Source organism: Gavia stellata, chromosome 11 (genome assembly GCF_030936135.1).
Source record: "Gavia stellata isolate bGavSte3 chromosome 11, bGavSte3.hap2, whole genome shotgun sequence".
Classification (NCBI taxonomy): domain Eukaryota; kingdom Metazoa; phylum Chordata; class Aves; order Gaviiformes; family Gaviidae; genus Gavia; species Gavia stellata.
The window spans coordinates 28,185,999-28,205,767 of NC_082604.1; positions in this window are offsets into that span (position 1 = coordinate 28,185,999).

Sequence of the window (19,769 nt, forward strand, 5' to 3'; positions counted from 1 at the left end):
GTTTCTGGTAACTGAGAGTAGGTGAGGGAATCACAGAATCCCTAAGGTTGGAAAAGACCTGTCAGATCATCAAGTCCAACCACCACCCCAACCCCACCATGCCCACTAAACCATGTCCCGCAGTGCCACGTCCACACGGTCCTCGAACACCTCCAGTGATGGTGACTCCACCACCTCCCTGGGCAGCCTCTGCCAGTGCTTCACCGCTCCCTCAGGAAAGGCATTTTTCCTAATATCCAGCCTGAACCTCCCCTGGGGCAACTTGAGGCCATTTCCTCAAGGAAAGGAAGAAATACCTACGGAGAGGTACAGGACAAGGTGAGCCTAAGGGAGGCAGGGAGAGAGGGGCAGGTATCAGATGACGAATGGACTCCAAAGGAAGTTTCCAAGTTTCCAAAGCCTGCACCTGGCAAACGAATTTCAGAGGTCTTCAGAAAGTGCAATCTGATGACATGTAATAGCCCTTTCTTGAGGAATAACGACAAGACGGATGCCTTTTGCTCACTCCCTTCTGATACAACTATTTCTTGCTGTCTGAGTCATCTCATCAGCTTGCTGAAGTACTGGGAGATTTTTCTTGTGTATAATGCCACTGATTCATGTCCTGTGTTTCAGAACTTAATGAAAGAGAGAAAAAAGGGATTCAGTATTTTTCTGAAAAAGCAGCATTTGGCCAAATCAGAAATTATCAGTTAGCATCAACCACAAAGCTACCAAGAAATTAGCGCTGAATGCAGGGCTTTCTTAGTGTCTAAGCTCCAACCCTAACCAGCCTTACCTCAGTATCGGTCAGTGCTATCAGTTTTTGAGTCAGCAGCTTGGATTAAACTGGTATGTACTGGGTGTACTTCTAAGCTCTGGGACAGGCACAATTAAAGAGAGCCTTATTAAGAAAGTTAACTCTTCAGTTCATTTCTGTCTTGCAAAATCTTCACTATGAAAGGCCACATGGAACTTTCTATATCAGGGTCAGATTATTTTTTTTAATTATTTTTTTATTAACACTGATAAAACATCTTCAAAAGAGAACTTATAAGGTAAATTGAATAAGTTACTCATTAGTGTCTGAATATCTTGACAGTTTGAAGGTCCAAAGTGATTAATTAGAAAGTATTTTCAAACAGAGAATATTTATAAAATTATTCCTGCTCATTTTTTTATTAGATTTGCTCTGCTGAAATGGGAAGAAGAAATACTATTTGCAGAAGAGAAAGAACAGGGAAGGTGTCTGAGATCTGAGGGTCATTTGAATACATATAACTCCACCTTCAAACCTTGCCACCTGCAGTGGTGAACATCAAACTATGATAGCTTTGCTTTTAACAACCCTAATTCCTCTCTCTCTCACCAGTAGATCTGTTGTTTGCCCCAGGATACTTGACGGACAGATTGGATTGTCATCTTTTCTGTAATTTTTTCCCCCAATGAAAATAGTGGAATATTTTCACTATTTCACATAAAATCAGCATTTTATGAATGAATAAATCCCATCTGCCAGCTGTTAAAAATCTGTTTCAGGGCTATGATATCTAGGTCATTTTATTCCATGACTCTGGTGCCACCAACAATAAATAAAGTTGATACTGCACAGCTAAGGATATTTTAGTCTTTCTCAAAGTGAACTGTTAAAATAAGCTGGTAACTGTTTAAAGCACTTGCCTTGAAACCGTATGCTTCTCTGACAGCAAGTGGGCAGCCTCCCTTCCCATCAGTCTCGGCCTGCCTTTTGACCTGTACATCATTAATTAACCCCGCGATGACTGCAGCCCAGCAAACTTGGGAAATGAGCAACTGGCCAACTGAGCCAAAGACAAACGATGGCATGCGCGAATGTATACTTGGTACTGCTCGAGGCTGGCTGCCTTTCCCAAAGCTCAGGGGACAACATTACATGAGCCTCGGTATGTCCTAGACAGTCGTGGTCATAAATTTGGACATGATGAGATCAACCTGTTACGGCTTGTTGAAGAATAAGTTACACGAGTGAGAGGGCCTATTCCTACCGTATGTAAAAACACACGTGCACGCTTAAGTGCTTTCCCTACAACTGGCGTTCCCCACAACATCCTGCGCCAGCCTGAGACGGGCAGTTTGTTGCAAAGCTTCAGACCTAAGCGAATAGATTTTCTGAAAATTGCGCACATCAGAACACACATTTATCTCTCTGCCTAATTTACATGTACAGTTATTATTTGTGTGGGCAGCAGCAGCCACTGTGCATGTGGATGATTAATGAAATGTGTAAAAAAACCCAGACATTTGGTTGCTGTGAATGTCGCACCATCTTAATAATTTTGTGCATAATTGGTGTCCAAAGCACATTTTTTTCCCCCACGCAGCTACACCCTTTAAAAGCCAGTCTGAATACAGGAATCCATCCCCATCACTTTTAACCTCATGCAATCTTGAGATCAAGATTGCGAAACATAAAAGTACAATTCCTTACTAATAATATCCCTAACGTTCTGTTTAGTTTGGGTTCTGGTAAATGGTCACTGATGACATTATATATTATGCTAATGAAGTGTAAGATGCTATTTCCATGCTCGTCCTGAGCTGGCACAACATTACCCAAGAGAAAAGGCAGAGATCCTTTCCTGGTGCACATGTCCCTCCAAAATTGGAAATTGTTGTCGCTAAAATAATTGACGCACAACACTTCTCACAAGTCTGTTTTTAATTAAAGCATATTTCAATTTAAAAGGGAGAACAATTTTAAGGGAATCTTTCTGCCAGATGGTGATCCCTAATTTACCTCAAATGTGTTGGATGCAGCATGAGTTGTTCCTGACTAGCTGAGGTTGATCAAATGTGTAAAATAACACTTTTGCTATGAAAAATTATTTGAAATGACCCCGTGAAATGACCATGTGCGTCTTTCCTTCTGTTGATATCCGAGCTATTTAAGAATTAATGGGACTTCTGGCTTTGACCTAAAACTATGATTGTGGAAAAGAACCACCACTGAGTCAGCAACCAGGGATGCTGTGAGTACTCCACGAGTACTGTGGCTGCAGGTATCTATCGAGTCCCTAAATCAGCTCCCTATCCTCTCCTCATCTGCAGATTGGCAGGGAATACACTAATTATTTTCCATTTAAAAAAATATTTTCAACGAACCAACTTAAACACAACTTCAGCTTTTTCCACTGTTAAGATTCCTAAGAAAAAACAAATGCAGAACATATTTTCTCATATATCATGTTTCTACATTGAAACAATTTGTACAAATTCTGCTTCTGGCCCATGGAGTTCCGTCAGCTCCAGCAAAACAATTTTCAAGACCTAATTGGAAAATCTGTGCTGCAATACGGGTGAATATTAGACGGGTCCTTTCACTTTTACATACTTTCATTTCTGTCAGCTCGTCATTTGGCGTGCTCATTGATGGTGAATGAATTGACTGCACCATACTGAAACAGCAAATCATGCACACAGTGAACATTAATATTTCCAGCGTGTAAAATACACATCAGTGAAATACATGCTTTATAAATTAAACTGAGAATCCAACCATGATTTGGCACTATATATTAGCAGATTATGAATTGCAATTTATTGCAGTGGCTGAATGCCAGCCCAAAAACCCCCAAGCTTTGGATCACCTTCAGCACCCTTCAGACTTTCACTCTGTTCTGCTGGGAGCTATGTGGAAATTTCCACTTTTTGGATTATAATAATTTTTGTTTAAACACTGGGGATTTAAGCTTATTGTGGTGCCAGAACTGGTGCTGCAGCAAGGGGCCGGGATACCGTGACTGCTGGAGAGGCTACAAATCCCTTAGCCGCTCTGGTAAATCTGGATCTGAGAATTGGGTAGGATTAAGGACCATTAGGTTACATAGACACTCACTGCAGTCACTGCATAAACTCCTGGTAATTTGAGAAGTTTTTACGTTAGGGTGTAAATAATCCTAAATCAGATCTGAACATGTTAGTGGAGAAGGAGAACAGAGAGATGTGGAAACAGGACTGAGCTCTGAGTGGATAAAGTATTGTCGCCTTTCAGCTTTCCTGCAGTTGTTCTTTCTTTCTATGACTATCAATAAAACTTTACCTTAGCAGTAACTCACAGGAGACATATCTGATAGGAAATTAGATTCTCTGATATCTTGGTATTTGCCGCTGCAATATTATATGAAAGGTTAGTTGGTATCTGAGACCCCAATCCTATCCGCTGGGTCATTGTGAGTAGACCCCATGTGCCCAGGGAGGCAGTTTTACTATCAGGGCATTGCTAACTACCTGACACATTAATTCCATGGTATTTACAATGACCCTTGGAGCCTTAATATTTCACCAGCCCCACTGGAAAGAAAAGACTTTTTTCAAAAGCTCAATTCAATGGCACTTGCCCGGCAAAGCAGAAGGTCCCTGCAGGACAGGCGGCATTTTAAGATTTCTAGCTCACATTTTGTAGCGTAAAGATCACCCTCTTGCACACCAGCCGTGGCAATACTTGGGAGCTAACATAGCTAAATACTTCTTTGCATACTACTGTATTTCTTCGAGGGTAAGGGTTTCAGTTTCGAAACCTTTTTTAATTTGCATTTCAAAGTAGCTATAAAATATGAATTCCAGTGCAAAGCATTAGCATAAAGCCATTCAGTATTATATATTCTGTCAAAAGTGCCAGGAAAAATTCCACAACTATTGCATTTCCATCTGGCAACATCTTCCTACCCTGAATATTTGCATAAAATATTTCTGCAATAAAGAAAAATTATGAAACATAAACTCTCTACATTATTTCCAAATAGATAAACTCTTCACGATCATATAAGCCAAGGAACCCTGCTATTGCAAACAAATTCCCTCTTTTCCAACTATTTCAGAATAGTTTCAGAAAAACACTCCCTCCTCTGTCTTTCACTTAAATGTTTAGGTAGATTTTTAAATTTACAAGATTTTGGGGTTTTAAACCACTAAGAAATCACTGAAGAGAGGCTGAAGAAGGCGCTCGTGTTCACTGCTTGTGTGCTCAGTTCTACCTCCATTTGCAACTTAGGCTCGCCAAACTATTGGAGTCAGTTGGTGCACAGCATCATTTTTCCCCCTGCTACTTATTCTATTGAATTAGCCCTAAATTTTCACAGGTACATCTTTGCAAGTTAACATTTAACCTGGCATTACCCTATCCCACAGAATTAGACTATAAATAGAGTATTTCCAGGGTTCTTCCAGATCTTGGGCAGCAGAGAAGAAAGTCATCATGCAGCTGCAGCAAAACAGAGTCAAATAAAGAAGAAAAACAGATGGGACTAAGTTAGGGTTAGATCTTTGATCAAGCTGGGAATAAAAGTTGGACGATGAGCTAAATTCTGCATCTGGACTATGGTGAGGCTCATAGGGAGAGTGGGCGAGGAGAGCAGCATGCGTTAGATGCCCATTTGTCACCATGGCTTTGACATGGATTTGGATACATCTGCGAACCCCTCCTCCGCACATGATAAATCAGTTTGTAAAGACGTAGTGCTGAAAGGAGAGGGTGCTCTCGGCATTTAAGTGTTAAAACTCTTGACCCAACATTTCACATGGAGAAGATTGTATAGCTCTGTTTGCCACCATCATCAATTAAAATAATTCATAAAAGATACCACCATAGTATACTCTGTAATAACTCTTTAGCCCAATAGTGGTATGGGTATGATGTTTGCAATAGTGGAGATGAAACCCCCATTAAAACAAGGCAAATAACGTAGGCATGCTATTTTTTTTTTTCACTTCACTGCCTGGGAATGTTATTCACACCAGTTCTGTTTGGAGCTTATTTCAGCAAAAAGGTTGTCTGTGTTTCAGTCACAGAAACGAGGAAGTTTAATGCAAAGCATATTTTCTTTCTTTAAACGTGCATGTCAACTTTCTAAGAAAAGGAGGAAGAAAATGCAAAAAAAAAAAAAGTATGTTTGCATTTGCACGGGTTCATGCAGGTTATATGGAACAGGCAAGTATCTCGCTCATGCAATTATAAATGACTTTCAGTTATAAATACCTCTATTAAAATACAGCTACCTTTCCCAATCATTTACGTCAAGGTTAGTTCTCAAAAACTCATGCACTTTTCATGCTTTAAATGAAGTTCAACAGAAATTAAGCTTATCTCAGGCACAAGCTGTTATTTAACCAAGTAAATAAATGACACCTTGTGACACCCTCCCCAACTCCTTAATGGGTGCCCTGGTTAACACCAACCGCCTGAACTCAGAATAGGGTGGCAGCCCGGGTCTGCGGGGAGCAGCATATGCTTAAAACACACAGGAGGAGCAAAAGAGCCAAGACAGTAAGGGTTCACTTTTAGACAGTAATCAGTCCAGAACACCCACCCCTCAGCACTGCAGCAAAAAACACTGGGGGAATTAGAAACACGGCCTGTCCCCGCTGATTTTGCTGCTCAGTGACTAGGGGACACGCTAAACTCCACCTTACACAGAGGAAAACAACAGCTGTAATATCAAACTAATACTCAAGTTGCTTTTTAGTCCTAATTAAGGGGGGAAAAAAGAATAAGAACATTAGGTTATGATGAAAATGTCTTTTAACCCAACCATATGTAGAGTCTAGACTTGCACAAAATAATAATTAAAAAATAAAAATCCCTGTTTGAAGAGCCACAGTTTGAGAATAAACCAAGATGCACAGGCTGAAATAAACCTGCCCAGACGTGATTCATCCTGGCATGTTTTAAGTGAGTGCTTTCTATAATTCTACCTCTCTTTTAATATAGCTTTATACTCATGTTGATGTACTAAAGCATTATTTAGAGTGAGGCTCATGTATCCAGAAAGATTCCACAAATTCTCAGGACCTTTTACACTGATGGCATCAACGATTCAATCACACAAGAGTTACATTGTACGGCAAAGGCTTGAGACAAACGACAGTGGTGCTGTAGAAGACCCAAATAATGCCCTTCAGTGATGCTGGAAAATACATTCATTGTAAGCCACAGGCACTGGCATTCTTTTTTCATAGTGAGAGGGATTCAATAACAGCCTCTAATTTCTTTGGCGTGATTATGCAGAATCTCAAGTTGTGCGTGCCCTCTAATGCAGGAAATAACGCTTTTCTGTTTAAAAGAGTCGGCTCTAAAACAGGGGCATGGCAGAAATATACTCCCGAAGATAAGGACAGTTGAAAGGCTATCTATACCACATAGAGTGTTCAGGAGCAAAGGTCTATGCTTATGCTAAAGGCTATGATGGAAATGAAGTATGAGCATTCAAAATGAAAATATCTCTTCATTGACAAAATGTGAATATTCTTAATTTTCTGGATCATTAAACCTCCTCCTGGAAAGCGAGTTAAGAAACTTTGGGATATTTTTACAGCATCAAGTTGGGTTTGGGGATGTCTAATAATGTGGTGATTCAAGCTCACATTTGCAGGAGATCAGTGCCCTCACAAAGCCTTCGGCAGGAGGGAGCAAGGGTCTCTCCTGAAAGGTCACGGTTTGTGCGCAAAGTACCAGTTGTCCAATTCCCTTTCATTTGGGTTAAGGATTAGCAAAGGAGCTGTTTCATTAGAAGAGAATGAAGGAGTTCCTGGAGATATACTTAACTAAGTATATCGGGATTAAACGTATTAGGTGGAAATGGAGAAATGGAAAAGACAAACCGTGATTTATACATGCAAAACCTAAGCTCTTCTGAGCCTCACTGATTCTTGCCATCTTAGAGAAGATTTATGTCTCAATCAAGTGGGTTGGGGTTTTTTGCAGAAATTCAGAACGCTCAGAAATGGGAAGGGGCAGACAGATGTTCAGAGCTGCCCAACAACAACTGATGTAACTCCACCCCACAAAGTTGATTTTAAAATTATTTTGGAAGAAAATCTAGAAATCTTACCATCAGGAAGAGAAACATCAAAATGTGGACCACGTGGGCAAGAAGCCATGCCAGGATTTCCTGTGGTGTTGTCTACAGCACTTTGTCAGGCTTTGGTAGAGAAGCCACGGTCATAATTTTAACTGCTTTGCGTGCCAACAAATACAGCCCCGGACTAAAACCGCTGAATTCTCCATAGCCCCTCCATGTTGCATTTCAGTTTCCTTTGAGGTAGGAAGTCTGTTTCGGAAATTTGGCTTCAAGATTTAATCTTTGGGTTTACATTCCAAGTTTGCAAAATTAAACACAAGAGACGATATAAATCATAAGCAGTCTGGGCTGCTCAGAAATGTGTGCAGCCGGTTTTCACAGGTTGGGGTAAACAGCACTGCGGTGTACGGAAATACCATGAAGTTAGCATGTAAAGTATTATGACATGCTAATCTATTTATGTTTCATCATTGCACTTACTTTGCATAAAAATGAAATTACTGGGAAGGATTTTACTCCTGCATGCAAAGCCTTTTCTTCCTTTCCATCCCCAAACTGCTCTTTAGAACGAGATGCTCCTTTTGTTCCTCACTAACACAGTAATATTTTATCCAACAGGTAATACAATATCTAAGACTACTGGACACTATCTTAATCAAATATTATAATAATAATATGATACTCTTCTTAGCTCCTCGGAGTACCAAAGTCCTTTTATTATTTTGAAGATGGTTTGAAAGCATCTTAACTACATCTTTATTGAAGCAACATAAATGTCTTTAAAGCTATCTGGATGCAAATGTATCAAGAAAACTCTTGAAATTCCTTGTTATACCTTGTCCCTGAAAATCTATTTGAAACATATTCTACTCTATTGAATTTCTGTCTGAAACAGCTGATTTAGGCAGCTGATAGAGTATGGCAGGTGCCCCATTCATTGTGTTATCATTTTATACACTCTGTCCATAAAACCCCCAAGAGAAGGATGTACTGTCTGTCCATGAAAAATAATCCACTGTCTGTGGCTTATGGGAACAGCAACAGAATTTTAAATACCTTGGAAAGACCAAAGCTTGGCCATTTACATTATTCTAGCAGCATTTTTCCAGCTGAATGGCCATATTCAATCTCACAATGAGAGGAGTAATGCAATTAAACCAGCACCATAATGAGGGACTGGAAACATGGGTTTTAGTTTGAAAAACAAAAGCTTCTAAATTTTAAAATAATGAAGCAACATGACTGTTGCACACGATGTGAAGAATGCCTTATTAGACACAGCAGTAAAATGTCAAATATAATATACTACAGCAATACTCTGCAATGCACCTATGGCTCTTTTGATACCCTCAGGTTTTCCTGATGTTATCTGCCCAGATCCCAACATTTTTGCTCCCCCCAACAATTACCCTGTCCAACAGGAGGAAAAATGTTTCATTAAATGTCCCCTAAGAAGGGACAATTAGTGACATCCAGGCATGCCCAAAGCTGTCTCATAAGCAGGTGGGCTGAGAGCTGGCACAGCTAGCTCAGCAGGCAGGAGAGCTCTCTGCAAACGGGATGGGGTGCAAGTGAGAGAGTAGAATGTTAAAAAGGATAAAACCATCCTGAACGGGCAAAATGAAGTCTAAAATTTCAGAAGGCACCACTGAAGAAAAGTTTAAACCACAGTCGGGTGGGAGAAGGACATGAGTGGTGCATTGGCAAAGCTGCGGCCACAGCTCAGCTCCTCAGGGAGGAAACCACAGGAGTTCGTGTCATCAGTCTGAGAGCAGTTTTAGGTAGCCTGGCAATGAGAAACAGAATATTACTGTATAAAAGAGCACAAGATGAGAACAAGGAAATGGGAAACCCCTTCAAAATTTACTGTTACTAGGGTAGGACTGTGGAATTTTTGGGATATCAAGTGAAGGAGGCTCATAGTGGCTGTTCCTTTAGAGGCAAGGGAGAAAGAGTCGCAGAAATGGAAAAGAAGGGATTTTTTCCTCCCTAGTATAAGTTGCTCCCACTCCACGCTCAGTAAACATCTATTTGTCGGCCTCACCATAGGAAAAGCCTAAGAAGAAAATGGTCAAAAGCAATTAGTGGCAACACAAACAATCCCAAGGACAAATAAAGTTGTAAAAGAAGAGCAGTTACCCCTGCAGAGAAAAAAAAGCACCATCTGGAACCTGTTCCTATTGCAGTCACGGTTTAGACAAAACTGAATATAATATAGAGTATAGAATATAGAATATATATACTGCTATAAAAATTTAGGTTCTTTGGAGGGCCCAACCCCACTCTAGATATGAAAATATTTTCAAAGACTTTTACCCAGGGAAAAGCAGCAATCCTCCCTCAGTTCTAAGCACTGACCAAATGGGCTTTATATGCAGCAGGCAACTGAGTGATACAATCAAACAAATCATGGAAGTAATTCATAATACAGAATAAAAAACAAAGGTCCACTGCCATCCTCAGATCTCCTGAAGGCCTTTGATAAAGCAGGGTGGCCTTGCTACAAAATACTGTTATCAGAAATGAGGTCTGGAGAAAATGTGAAGACCTGAATAAATCTAACGTATGACTCTCCATCCATTAGAATAAGTTAATAAGACATGCTCCAAAAGATTTCAAAGAGCAACCTTTTCTTATAGTTATGCCCTGTGTTGTTCTTTTTTATTGAAGTCCTGGAATAGTCACATCCACGCAACTAATCCAAAGAAGCCCCGACTGCTTACTAAAACAGTAAACTAATGACTTCTATTCATAAATAAAAAAATAAAAGTGCTGTCTCTGGGTAGTGCAATGTTACTGGCTGCCACCTCACCCGTATTTTTAAAGAAATATTATGAATTCAAGGCTGTAACATTATTAATGTTAAATCCACCCAAGAATCCATGACTATAAAGACCCATATGAGCTTACATGTTCCAAATAAATGAGATCATTGGGGAACAAAACTTCTTTGGCTACAGAGGGTTAATTTCTTCCCATTGTTTCAAGACGGAGAATTCCCCCACCTGCTTTCCCCTCCACGCAGCCGATTCTGATTCCCTGGGGCTGCCACAGCCCTCATGGCCCCTCACGCCTGGGGCTGCCCCCCTGGGTTCCACGTTGAGAAGTTGCATCATATACAGGGTAAACGCGTGGTACAGAGGGCATGGTGCAAGGTTGCGCTTAAATTTATGCTATTTAAACCCATGTCATCTGTGACAATGTATCCATGACAAGTGCTACTGAACGTGGCAAATTAGGTGATAATTTAATGTCCAATATCCACAGAATCTATTCTCAAACAAAACAATGACCAAATACATCAGAAAATTGTGTCTTAATCCACTTAAGTAAAAATATTATTACCTCAGGGAAGGATTGGATCACAAAACTGTTAGCACCTAGTTGTGCAAGAACTGATTTTGAAAACAATTCCCTCCCGCGCATTACTGGCACGGAGAAATAATATATGATCATTTTTAATAGAAAAACTGACAGACAATCTGGATAAAGCTGATTTTATAAAGTAATTTGTTCTTGGAATTTGACCAAAGGAAAAATGGGTAGATAACATTAAGAGGTCAACCAACCAAGTAGTAATTTACACCTAACGAATTCAGGTTATGACTAAGATTTGATAATCCCTGTATGGAAAGTTCATGTCTCATCTTAATGTTAAGATTAAGACCTTTGCAAAAGTACTCAGGGCTTCTAAACTGCTGTTCATAGAAAGTCGGTTTGGGTTTAGTTACGCTGAGCTGGGGAGAGCCGCTCCCATCAGCTTCCTCGTTCTGCTGCTCTGTGCGGTGTTTACTCTGTTCATTGAGGAGTGGTGCTGGAGGGATGCTGAGCTGCTGGGCAGCAGGCAGAGCTGCCAGACCTTCCTCTCAAAAAGCCGTGCCCCTGTGGCCCGGGCTCACCTCCGCCATGTGCAGAGCAGATGGGAAATGAATTGCTAACAACGAGGCACTTCGCTGCTCCAGTTCGGGCTCTTTGCTAAAATTGCAATGGCTTTTTTTTCCCCAATGTGAAAAAATTCACCACTTTGAGAGAAATTGCCTAAGAAAATAAGGGCTTTTGCCTTAAGTGTGTTCCTTTGGCAGAACCATTCACCACATTCTCCCTCCTAAAATGTCATATACATCTTACTAATGAACTTTAGCTGACCCTAAGAAGTCATTTCACATGCATAAGCAGTCAAGCTGGCTCAAAAAACGTAGTTATTGAAATAGGTTTAGAATCTCCTGAAGACCAGGATAATGTTTGCTATTTGGTTGCTTAAATTCATAGCAGTGAGAGAAATAGTCTAAAATAGTCTGTATTCAGGCAAAAATATACTTTTCCAGTATATTTAATCTAAAAATTTATTTGATAAGCAGAAATAAATACTTTCCACTTTGGGAGGATATATACTGAATATATTTGGAAAGAGACACTGTTCTGTAATAGACACCATTAAAGTGATGCTGCCACATTTCAGTGTCGATATAGCCACTAATATAATTTAATGGATCTGGCTCTGGCTATTTCAATAGGGGTTTCCTGACATACTAATAAGTTTCTATTACATTTCTTTTATATATTTAAATCCTTCTGGTCCTACTAATCATGACTGTATTGTCTGTTACTCAGATTTCTTACAATTTTCCCCCTTTTTTGGTAACATCAGAATATAATTAATTCCAGTGAGTGAAGTTAATTGCCTCAGGGAAAACCTGCGGCTGGAAATCTCCCAGTCTCAAATAATTTAGAACTGGAGACATACCACCATGTACTCCTCCCACACAATTGATAGATGGAAAAATTAAACAGCAACAGCAGTTGCTGGAAAGAAAAACAATTCTGCAATCTTATCTTCTCTGTAGTAATTTGTACCTAGCACTGGAGGAATACCATAACAGAGCCCGTCCTGGAGCCGTGCATGAGATGAGAAAAGCAGTTGTGGCCAAGGAGGTGGTAGGGATAAACGGACGTGTCACCTGTGAGATGCTGCCAGGTCAGAGCAAACCACAGAGAACCTCTGCTCAGCTTTTCGTTTTTCCTCTCTTTCCCATTCAAAAGCCATTCTCATTTTCTGCACTGCTCAAATATTTGCCTCTGTACATTTGCCTATCTGACCTCTGTCTTCTGCAGCACTGTCCCCACACGTGGGGAGGGTTGACGACAACAGATCTCCATATTTTGGATTTGCCAACGCCTGTTCTTTCCCAACACATGCTAGGAACCAGGATTAGCATGCTCTGCCATATTGTCTCTTCATCCATGCCCAGCTTTCAAACTGTCACTGACACCCAAGCTACAAAGCTGGGCTCTCAGAGACTCACATTAGTAACTACATATTTTAGTGTATTTTAGCTGCACACCCTAAATAGCAGGAAAAGACTTGGTCTTTTTAGGGCTAAATTAAAAAAACCAGACCATTTTCCACAGGAGAAGGATCACTCCCCAAAGAGGCTGCAAATACCATCATCAAGACTCACTGGTCACAGAGCATACAGCATTTGTCAGTGCTCGGGGTGTGCTACCCCCGCTGCCAGCACACGAGCCTGTTGGCAAATAACCGTAGAGCAATGCACCCCCCCGCCCACCCCAACTCTAGCCCTGTTCTACATAAGAATAACATAGAAAAGTAAAAGAACAGATGTCTAGAACAGCTTGTAAAATGGTGAAATGTGATTTTGGGGGATGTTCTTCAGACACATGAAATTCTGGATTTTCAAGACATTCACAGAATCACAGAATCACTAAGGTTGGAAAAGACCTGTCAGATCATCAAGTCCAACCATCAACCAACCCCACCATGCCCACTAAACCATGTCCCGCAGTGCCACGTCCACACGGTCCTTGAACACCTCCAGGGATGGTGACTCCACCACCTCCCTGGGCAGCCTCTGCCAGTGCTTCACCGCTCTCTCAGGAAAGACATTTTTCCTAATATCCAGCCTGAACCTCCCCTGGCACAACTTGAGGCCATTCCCTCTTGTCCTGTCGCTTGTCACTTGGGAGAAGAGACCAACACCCACCTCCCCACAACCCCCTTTCAGGCAGTTGTAGAGAGCGATGAGGTCTCCCCTCAGCCTCCTCCTCTCCAGACTGAACAACCCCAGCTCCCTCAGCCGCTCCTCAGCAGACTTGTGCTCCAGACCCCTCACCAGCTTCTTCGCCGTTCTCTGGACACACTCCAGCACCTCAATGTCCTTCTTGTAGTGAGGGGCCCAAAACTGAACACAAGATTCGAGGTGAATATTGCCACAGGGCTGGAGAGAAACCCTCCAAGAACTTTCTATAATGGTCTGATTCTGCTCTGCACCCACCACCTTGATGAACAGTTCAAAGTCTTCATTACTATTGTTTTCATTTTTGGGGCCTGGCTTTGCCAAAGGCAGGGTGTGGAGCTTCCATGCCATGGGAATAAATCAGATATTGTAGATAAATTTTTTCTCTGATCTGTTGTCTTAGAAAACACTTATAAAGTGTTCAGCCTAATTTTCTGAAGTAGAAGTTCCAAAATAAACCTATTACTTTCAAGACCTACCATCAGTACCAAACAGAGTAATCCTGTTGTGAGCCATCACACCAAAGCCAGCCCCCGTTCCAGAAGTGTACTTGAAATTGTTTTCAGTTCTCTCAAGCAGCATGTCCTTACTGAATATTCCCGCAGAAGCGTAGTTCAGAAATGTCTTGTTAGACATTTTGTTGTCAACTGAGATAATTTTTGAATTGATTTTGCTGCTACAAAACTGCAATGTATCAAATTGACTAACCACATCGATAGTCAACATTCAATATACACAACACAAAGAAAAAGAAATGTATTGCTGTTCTGCTACCACCAGCAGAAAGGACTTGAGATGGCCCTTTTGTATCCCGGCATTGAAAAGCTCCGTGGGACAGAACTTGTAAGAGAGTTAAACATACATAGTCATTCTGGATTATTATGTGTATATACACATATATACACAAACTCACTGCAAGAAGTATTTCTACATAAAATCCCCATTCAAAAGATAAATGTCGTATTAGGCCAGAAGTATTGTGCATTGTCTGCTTACCTTTAGAGCTGAAATTACCTGAAGCAAAATAAAGAAACTGAAAATAACCTTTGTTTCCATGTTCACTTAATTTCAAATGTTATCTTACAGCCCACACCAGCATCAATGTTTCTCACAAAATCATTGAATATTTGATTTCTAATTAAGCCCTTTTCATCCCACTGCTGGATTTGTCTTCCTCGTCTTTAACTGTGTTTCCAGCTACGTTGCTGAAGAACAAATGCAAAGATTTGCATTTTTACATTATCCAGAAATCACATTGTAAATATTTATCAAACAGCTCCCTCTCTCCTTTGCTGTTCACAGATTCATGAAGCCAGCCTTATAGAAAAGAGAGGGTGTTCCCAGTACCCACACACCACTTCCTTTTAGGTATAGCTTTGTAAAGATAAGAGAATGCTTGCTAGGATTGCACCATCTTAAATAACTTGGTATCCCCTTCACCTCGCTGCCTTCTCCTCGCTCCTGCAGGTGCAAAACACGCCTGAGGAAAGTCGGCATAAGCACAGGTATTGTTTGCAGGTGTGGGGACCTATAAACACAGAAGCTGCAAATAGATCTTGTTCTATTTTTAGAACCAAATCTTAACACACCACTGAGCAAAATGAAGGCAGCTTTGAAGGTACCACACAGGGGAGGAAGAATAGCTAAGCAAACTGGGCTTTTGATAGGCCAAGGGGTAATGGCTTTAAGCTGAAAGAGGGTACATTTAGATTAGATCTGAGGAAGAAATTCTTCCCCATGAGGATGGTGAGGCACTGGAACAGGTTGCTGGAGAAGTTGTGGATGCCCCAACCCTGGAAGTGTCCAAGGCCAGGTTGGACGGGGCTTTGAGCAACCTGGTCTAGTGGAAGGTGTCCCTGTCCATGGCAGGGGGGTTGGAACTAGATGATCTTTAAAGTCCCTTCCAACCCAAATCATTCTATGATTCTATGATTTGATGGCAGAATTAGTTCAACACTCGGTCTTTTTCCAACTGGACCTGTCTTTCCCATCTTACTACCTTCATACTATGTAAAATCTGCTCTTACTTCCTAAACATCTTAGTTTTGGATTCATTTTGCTATGATGGCTGTACTAATCCATTCCAGACAATCAGAAATAACAACAATTCTTCCTTTGACCTTCCAGAACAAAATTATGAGATTTTCTGGCACAGGCCTCAGTATTGTAGCGTGCTTTGGTTTGCAAATATATAAAATGTTATTATCATTAAGAACATTAATACATTTATCACAATTAACGTCTCTGCGATTCTTTGTAATATTGAGTCACAGATTCATAAGCAGTGAATCAAGTCATGCTTTCTGTTTGGCACTGGAGCTCGTTCTGCTAATCATCACAGATTATATTAGCTGGTGAGGTTCCACCTAAACAAACTACCACCCTCCTGCTAATACTGCCTGGTTACTGCCAGAGGTAAACATCTATTTTACAGTCCCAGCTCGTACTGTGTACTACCTTAATCCATGTCTGTTTAAAGCTACACGGGATTACCCGTGCATGTTGGAACAATTCCTGCTAATAGTTCAGTATTTACTCTCGGTAACAAATCAGCCATAGAGAAAACCAAGGGAAGTAATATTTAGCTTGAATGAGGGCAAAGCAACAGGACTTAGGATTACTAATTCATTACAAAATCACTACTCTACTTTTCAGAAGAATACTGTTTTTCTCAAACATATCCCTCTCACCAGAGCTGTCCTGGGCTCAGTCTCAGACAAGGTAGGAATTCTGTTTGGGAAGTTGGTAATCCAAATGTGGAATCCTAATTTTGTCTTTTTTTTTTTTTTTTTTTTAATGCATTACAGTGTACTCTCTTATTTATTTTAAGCAGGACCATAAGGGCAGGATTGGTGTGTAGTGCTGAAGCAGATGGAACTGTGGAACAGGGCAGAAAAGACTCTACAGGAGACAAAAACCAAACCCAACAGAATTAGGGGGAAAGCATTAGATGAGGGCTGTCATTTCAACCCAGAGGGATAATTGCAGAGGCAGGACTAGTTAGTGTACCTATGCTGTACTCAGGACACATTCGCAGTTTCACACAGGGGGAGGGTGTGAGCAGGGGATTACTGCAGGGATGCAGCAAGCAGAAGGGGAGGTAGGAAATAAGAGAAAGGGAGAAAAAATAGGGGTGGGGGAATGCACAGGTGCTGTGGGGAAGGAAAAGGAATTTCTTTCTATCAGTGCGGAGAAATGTCTCAAAGACCAGGTTTGATTAACCTGGCCACCTTCCTAAGTGCACCAACTTCAGTCAGTTATTAGAGCTGAGCTTCAGAGTGCCCAAGAGAAACCAAGCTCAGGGGCGGGCACCGATGTGATCCAGCAAGAACTAAAAATCTCCAGGTTTTGTGCCATTATGTCACAAGTCCTGTGTCAGAGCAGCAATTAAAGTTCAGGATGGCACTAAGGTTTTACTGGATAACTGAAGGAGTCAGTGCTGGAGATGGGAGGAGAGCAAACCTTCCCTTCAGTTTGTGTACCATCTGGCACGGGGTTTGGTGGCATCTGGTTTTGCCTTCCACCCCTTTTTATACCAGTCTTTTAAACACAGTATATTGCGCAATCCATTGAGGCAAGATATAGCAAGAAACATGAAATTCTTATGGCTGTAATACACAGAATTTTTTTAGCCTCCAAAGTGAGTGAAGTGAACACTCACACAGTTCACCACAAATGGGGACAACCAGCCTACGAGCCAGAGGGTCCAAGCCCCATCAGAACATTTAGGGTGGAGATATCACTATCGCAAGTCCTTTCTTTCAAATGTTGAAGGCAGCATTTTGATTGAAGGCAGGTTTCTTTTGGAAATGTCTTATTTTAAATTACGTCAGGCAGGATGACGTATGAGTTTCCATCAGTGTGAGAAAACAGGGTGAATTAATGGACTGAAAGAATCTCTTCAATCTTGTATGTTAAATCTCACATTTTTTTAATAGATAAAAATTTGATAATAATGCAAAAAATCCCAATTGCCCAGCCCCCAGATACAGGCCCTGGAGGGGTGGGCTCTGGCCACATTAAGTCAAGAGGAGTTTTAAACCTGCCATGACTGGAGCCTAGGTTTTACCCTGGACCTTTTTCTTGCTTCTAAATAGCACTGCATTGCAGTACACAAAGCCAAGATCACTTTAGCTAAAGATGACAAGATTTATAAATATATGATGTTAGAAAGCATTCAGGACATTTTTTTCCTAAGCCATAAGGGTGACAACTTCTGCTAGAGCAATTTAAATATGAAAACACATGAGATTGTCCAAAACTCCCAGGCTACGCTGCAGTCCCAGATCACCAGAGGTAACCGGTACTGAAACAAAGGCATATATTTCATCCAAACACGACTCAGTGTTTAAAAATAACATCTATTAAAGGGCTGGTAATAGCTAAAAAGGAAGCTAACTGCCATCAGAGAGTTAAATAATTTTCAGCGAGCAGCATGTGGTAACAGCGTGGCTATTTTTTTTCTTTGTTCCATCTACAGAAGTTTGCAAGTTACGAAGAAAATGTTCTGAACTGTTGATTTTCTGGAGAGATACCCGCCCACACATTATGAGTAGTTGCACATTGTAAATTTTATGATTTAATGAAAAATAGTCACTTAAATTCTGCCCACAGTAAGTAGTTATGGATTTTAGTAGTAACTGCATAAAAAGGTTACTATTTCAAATTTTTGGTATAGAAAATTACATACTACACACAGGAGAAATGGTGGAAGCTAGCAAAGCTGTATATGCACCACTATTAAACTCTCTCTCTCTCTTTCTCTCTCTCTCTCTATAAAACTTGTATAAAGAAATCAAACACTTTGCATCTTTTTATTTTGCTACTTTACAAAGAATTCCTCCCTCCCCAACAGCAAACTTAGTAAATTATGTGCCAGTTCTTACTAAGTGGAAATGTTTTTTTTATTGCAGCCCAATTTCCCCAAGCTACAAGATAAGAAATCCAGCCAGAGAAGAGGCTTAATTATGGACAGAATGAGCTGCAAACGTTTCTTTGCAGTTCTCTGTATTATCTTTGATTCCGTATTATGCTCCATGTCCAACTATTTCATTCCAATTCCTACTTCTTACTTTAGAGAATCAGAGAATGTCTGAGGTTGGAGGGCACCTCTGGAGGTCACCTGGTCCATCCCCCTGCTCAAGCAGGGCCACCTAGAGCAGTTTGCTCAGAACCATGTCCAGATTGCTTTTGGGTATGTCCAAGGATGGAGATTCCACAGTCTCTCTGGGCAGCCTGTGCCAGTACTCGGTCACCCTCACAGTAAAAAAAAGTGTTTCCTAAGGTTCAGATGGAACTTCTTGTCTTTCAGTTTGTGCTCATTGCTCTTGTCCTTAACATTAGAGAATGACTATCAGGTACTTGACACTGTAATTAGCTTGAAATAACATTTCTTTTATTGTCAATAACATCCTTGCAAGACAAAATAGGAATCTGGTCTTTAATGTGGATTTGGTTTATGTTGTATTTGCAGCTAATCCAGCTCGTGGGGAGGGGGAAAGACCTTGGAAATTACTTTCTGCAACATCAACCAATGGAGAAAGGGTAGAAAAAATAACCATATGTTCACGTTTGGAAAAGCATGTTTCACATGTTTATAGCTCTAACGAGTATTTCTTGGTAGAAAGCAGACTATTCAAGCACTGCGCTCGAGTAAAAAAGGATCATTCTACAGAATCAGTTATTGCCATCCTCATGAACATCAGAAAGAACATCATTAGCAGAAAAAACACGTGCTTTGTCGGTACGCCTGGGCAGGAGTGAAACGGTTAGAGGGAGAACCGCATTAAAAGGCAGCGAGCAGCCAGCCCAGCGGGCGGGCTTGTGCCGCGGGGTGCCGCTGTCCGCGGTGCTGAAGGGCCCCGGGCGCCGCCGCTGTCCGCGGTGCTGAATGGCCCGGGCGCCGCCGCAGGGAGGGAGC